Source organism: Apium graveolens, chromosome 1 (assembly GCF_009905375.1).
Source record: "Apium graveolens cultivar Ventura chromosome 1, ASM990537v1, whole genome shotgun sequence".
Taxonomy (NCBI): domain Eukaryota; kingdom Viridiplantae; phylum Streptophyta; class Magnoliopsida; order Apiales; family Apiaceae; genus Apium; species Apium graveolens.
The window spans coordinates 33,471,535-33,477,792 of NC_133647.1; positions in this window are offsets into that span (position 1 = coordinate 33,471,535).

Below are 6,258 nucleotides of genomic sequence, written 5' to 3' on the forward strand. Positions count from 1 at the left end.
ATTCCTGGTGCTAACTCCATAACGAACTCTATTTCTCGGTCAGGTGGCAATCCTGGTAAGTTTTCTGGAAATACATCATCGAATTCGTTTACTATGGGTATATCCTGTATATTAGGGACTTCCTTCTTGGTATTTATCACATAAGCCAAATAGGCCTCGTTACATTTCCTTAATAATCTTTTTGCCTGTAGCATGGTTAGAAATTTCTGGTTCTGTCGTTGACCTTTAAATACTACTTCTTTTTCATTCTGCACTCTTATCTTTAATTTCTTCCATTCACAATCTATTTGCGCTCCGTTACTGGATAACCAATCCATTCCTAAGATTACATCAAATCCTCCTAACGCGAATGGGATTAGGTCAACCTCGAAGATCTTCCCTTCTAATTTCAACTTGCACTTAGGGTGTACTTGATTTATAAGAATTATTTCTTTGTTTGCTATTTCCACTCATAATATCTCACGTAAGGGTATAGCATTAAGTTTTAACTTTTTAGCAAAATCTTAAGATATAAAAGACTTGGTTGCTCCAGAATCAAATAGGACATTTGTTTGTTCTGAATTTAACAAAAGGGTACCTACTATCACGTCAGTGTTTCAGACAGCATCCTGAACAGTCATGTTGAAGGTCCTAGCAGCTGGGGGTCGGTTGGATGCAGCTTTGCTCATCCCTGAGGCTGGGGGCTTCAACGTTAGGCAATTCTTTCTCATGTGTCCTACCTTTCCACATTGGAAACACGTTATATTGGGCCGGGTACAGTTGTTGGCAAGGTGTCCGATTTGGTCACACCGGTAACATCTCAGAGGGGCTCTTGTATGGGTACACATTCCAAGGTATCTCTTCTTATAGGTTTGATACTCTGGTATTAGGGCACGTGGTTGGCTATGAAATGTTGCCCTAGATTGTCCGCCACCCTGGCCAACACTCTCGCTTGGGGCCTTTCTAAGTCCGGGGCCTCATGCAGGTTGGGACACTGCTCCCCTGACGAACCTGCTCGGAAGGCTCCTGTTCCCGGTTCCTATTCCTTGGCTTTCTATCTTCCTTTTCCTATTTTCTCTTTCCTTCACACTCTGCTCACTGCTAGCTTCAATAATCGAGGCTTTTTGCACTATGGTGGCATAGTCTGTCAGCTCTAACACTGCTACTCGGTTCTGTATCCACTGTTTCAGACCAAGCTGAAACCTTCGCGCTTTCTTTTCTTGGGTATTCATAAACTCAGGCACAAATCTTGACAATTCAGTAAATCTGGCCTCATATTCTGCTACAGTCATCTTATCCTATTTCAACTCGAGAAACTTAATCTCCAATAGGGTTTCCATAAACCTAGGGAAGTACTTGTCTAAGAACAGTCGGGTAAATCTATCCCATGGGATCACATCATCAGTTTCTAGGTTTCGTTTGGACTCCCACCAATAGTTAGCTTCTCCTTTCAGCATGTAAGAAGCGAAAATAGTCTTGTGTCATTCCTCAACATCTAGTATCTCGAAAGACTTTTCTATCTCTTTGAGCCAGGCCCGTGCTTCAACGGGGTCGGCAGATCCTAGAAACTCTGGGGGTTTGAGAGATTTGAAGGCTATAAAGGCAGTAGCTGCAGTCTGTTGGGCAGCATATGGTTGTGGTGGAATAGGCTGTTGGTTCAAATTTGCTCTTAACAGTTCCATAAATTCATTCATGGGGTTTCCTCCCTGATGGGTATCCTCAGCCTCTTCTTCTACATATTCTTCCTCATCATATATATTATAGTCTAGGTCTTCTTCACTTTCCTCATTCACTACAGGGTCAGGTTCACCTCGTTGTTGGTTAACGGATTCTGTGGGCTGTGCCCTGGTTCCTCTTCTACGGGGTGGCATTATTCTGATATTAAAAGTTGGTCAACATAGTTGTAATTATAACAGTTGGATTATTTTATTCATATGTAAGCATGTCATTTATTATCTAGCATGTTTTTATAAAGTGCAATAATAGAGACATCATTTCTTAATACTTATATCTTGGGGATGAAATAACTAGCCGAGTTCATACATGCTTGATTACAATCAATCACTACTAGTTCTGAATACTGAAATGAAAATACATAAGTTGTGTAACCTGAAGGGCTAGGAACGCTATCTACTACTAGCTATCCCATCAAAATTGGTGACAAGTCACCCAGCCTTCTTCAAGGTCCATATCTAGTCACTATTCACTCAGTCACTATCACTCTGAGTGAGGTCACGCACCCTCATCATCGCTCCTGCAATCATCAGCTCTACATCAACTACTGGGATGTATCCCCCCACTGCTGTCATCCTCATCTGAACCCTGGTACAGAGCTCGATCCCATCGATCTCTCTGCGGGCTATGGATGGAGAAGCAGCTCTGAAATCTCCTGGGTATCCTAGTCGGGTGGCTCTCTCAGCTGTCAGTGCCTGGCAAAACTCCGCAATGCGAGCAGATGTCGCAGTGATCTTAGCGTTAAGCTGACCCACTACCCAGTCGTGTACGGCTACATGCATGGTCGCCGGTGGTGGTAGAGGTGAATCTGGGTCGCTAGAGAATATGTCATGAACCTCGTAGAACTGTGCATGTATCGCCTCCTCATCATCATCATCAGTATAGGGCATAGGGCTTTGGATCCCTGGGGGTGGTGTAGGAGAGGGAATAGCCTAGTGAGGGTACATCTCTACATCCCTCCATACTACGCCATTAGCTATGGGGACAGGAAGGTTAGTTTCCTCCTCTAGGACATCCTCTGAATCATCAATGGGTGGGCTCTCTGGCTCAGGAATAGGGTCACGCTCAGGAATCATAACATCATCAACAGGATCAGCCTCCCTCCTAGGCTCCACTGGTACCTGACACAATAGGCAAGGTGTTACTAACTAAGAGTTGGAATTCCCTTGAGGGTAAAACGGTCAAGACTACCCGTGTAGCCCGACGACGAACTCGACTTGAGCTCTAATTGATTATTTTATTATTCTTATGTCTACATATTTTATGTCCTATTGTTTCCAAGATTTGATAACCTAAGGCTCTGATACCATTTCTGTGGCGCCCCAAAACCCGGGGTCAGGAGTCTCGGAGGCCACGCCATCTAAACTCACACAACTCACACTACAGTATATAAATACTCATGCTTCATGACCCCACACTTATCACACACACACACTTACAGGTTATTGTCTTGGAAACGAACCATCAAAACTAGAGTAATTATTAACCATCAAGTGATATTTATTACAACCCAAAAGTAATTAGTCTTACCGGGGAGTGACCTTTAGGTAAGGCTAGTCCGCCGGCCAAATATACGTTTCTTGTTTCTTACCTTACATAAGTCATACTTATAAATAAGCCGAACTATAAACAACTGAAAACTAATCCAGCTTATTCTGACTACCTGTGGTACAACACCAAATAATCTACGGAACAGCTAGCCATTTCCTACCCGTTTCCTAGATGTGGTTCTCATGGCAGGCATCTTGATTCACTGTTGTGACTGTTGTGTTGTGTCAATTTAAGAAAAAAGTGTGAGCTATAATGCCCAGCATAATAAAGTACAGTATGCAAATGACTGTATGATAACATCATATATGATAATTATGTTTTATTCGAAAATAGTTTTCCTTGGTGATACACACCTTCTTATGAAAACAATTCTTTAAAGGATTTTAATATCCTACGAATACCTTAATAATAATCCCAGCACCTAGGCTTGGGTTACAGTATTACATCACAATTCCAGTTGGAAGAATTAGGACACTCGTTGGAGCCACCGTATACGATGATCAGTCGTAATACGATAATAGTAACCTTTTCTACTAGTAGAAGGATGACACCTTCATATCCCGGTTATCACCCTTGCCGCATTCGGGCTACGTGTCCCATTTTCGGGTATACACATACTTCACAAGTTCCTGAGTACACTGAGTACCTTCGCCTGCGGTACCTTTGGTAGTCCATCTAGCACACATAGTACCAGAGTCTACCCCTCCCTTGTCCTTTAAAAGAATTCTATCAATCTCGAGAACTCGAACCACATCGAAGTTCCCCAAGCATTTTGCTTGTTGATAGAAACAGTTTACCTCTCTAAGATATAAGTGTATATATATGTATATACGTACTTCCGAGAATTTCGGAGGAAGTACTAAAGATGTGAGTTGACCGTTGTCAACAGATAATTAATAAGGGGGAAAAGTTTCTCTTTGAAACTATATTCAAAATATTAAATAAGTCGGGATAATATTCACCGACGATCTAAAATTATTTGAATGATATTCTGAAATCAGAAAGTATATATATACACATCCTTATTCGAATGATATTCTGAAATCAGAAAGCCCCCTCTGGTGTCTCTCAAAAGAAACCAGTTGAAAAATCTACCAAAACTAAAGAGGGGAGTGTGAAGGGTGGTGAGGTAGGTGAGGGTAGGGTGAACATCAAAGAAACCCCAAGAATAAGGATGGAGAGGTGAGTGTACCCAAGCCCAGCCACACCACAGTTTCCCAACAAACTGTGCTGATTAATAAGGAAATTAGCACAATTCTAGTTTTATCCTCCCAAAAGGATGTTACTATTGAAACAAGCTCCCAACCAGGAGCACATGCCAAGAGGGTAAGGGACATAAGCTCACCCCAAACCTATGCCAGAAAGAAGAAATCCAAAACCATTGGGGATGAACATGGAACACATAGTGCAAACTGCAGCTAAAGACTCATTCACTACACCATCTCAAATTTAGTTTGATGTGGCTCCAATAAATGTGGAGTCACAGCCAAAATCCTTAATCATTGAAGCACCACACACACAAAGCTCTCCCATAAATTCTCTGGATGTGGACATGATTCACACATCAACTCCTTATTCCCCTTCTTTAACTCTGTTGGGGAAGCCAAAATTCAGTGCAAGTGAGCATCATCTTCTAGATGATTTGTTGTCTAACTTGCCTATTCTTTTTGGAACTATTAAGACATCTGTGCCAAAATTATCATCAATCTCCACAGACTCTGTAATAGTTTCTACTCCTCACTCTATCTTTTCTTCTATACCGATGATTGTTCATCCATCGGCTAGTGATTGTATCCCGACGGATGTGCCTAACAGCAGTCATCCGTCGGCTTCTCTAACTACTACTCCGATGGATGTTCCTCATCCATCGGTACTCACTACACAAACTAATTTTTCAACTATTGTAATAAGTGTAGATGAGCTAGTAGTAGTACAATCACTTCTAGGACTGAGGGAAGGGAGTCAATTGAGTGAGAGGCTGAGTTGCTCTCAGGTAAAAGGAGAGGAAAATAGAGAAATAATGCAGGATACTTCTTCTAGCCTGGCAAGAGAGAGTGAGTGGAGTCCCACCTTAGTAGGTGAAGGTGAGGGTGTGAGGATGGTGAGCCAAGGAGAGCCCTTGATGCAAAAATAGAGAGAAATTGAGAGAAAAGCAGGTACAACTGAATGGGAAGAGCCCATTGTAAGTGAGTTAATGTATGTCAATGAGGCTGAAAAGAGACAGCTAATTCAGCAAGAATATCAAGCTATTATAGACTCTGTTTCTTTTGAAGCTGAGACATTTACTCACCCTGTGTCAGCATATCAAGTTCTAGCTGAACAACACAATGTGGCTGAAGAAATGATGCTAAACTTGGTGCATACAACTGCTTCAATGCAAAGAGTAAAGGATGCCATCACAACACTGCCATCTACAGCTGGTGATGATATTGATTATGGAACTGGTGGTTCTGAAGAGTTCTTTGGAGATGAAGATGATGATGGAGAATAGCCAATGGATATAAGGGAGAAGCATGCCCTAGCTCCATATCTGGTATGCCATATTGGGCATTTTCCAAAGAGTGTGATGAACACTATTTCAAGTCCACTCTCATCCATATAATCAAACAGACACAGACTGCTCTTCAAGCCACCACTAATGCTAGCACCAAGAAGCTTCTACAGGCACACACCTCAACTGTCTACAATTACATTAAATAAAATCCTATCAACACAATCTAGATGTCACTTCAATTAAAACAGAGATTGACCAAGTCAAGAAGGATGTCTTTGAAAGATTGAATGCTAAATTTCCAAATACAACAATGCTTGACATCAACAGACAGTTAAGGAAGAATTCTAGTCTTTCAACCAAAGTGGATTTCCTGGATACAAGACTAAAAGCAGTAGAAGCCTCTCTCATAGCTATTCATTTACATCAAGCACAGCAAACTCGGTTGCTTCAAAAACTGGTGGCTATACAGACTTCTACCTCACCTCTACTTAATGATAACA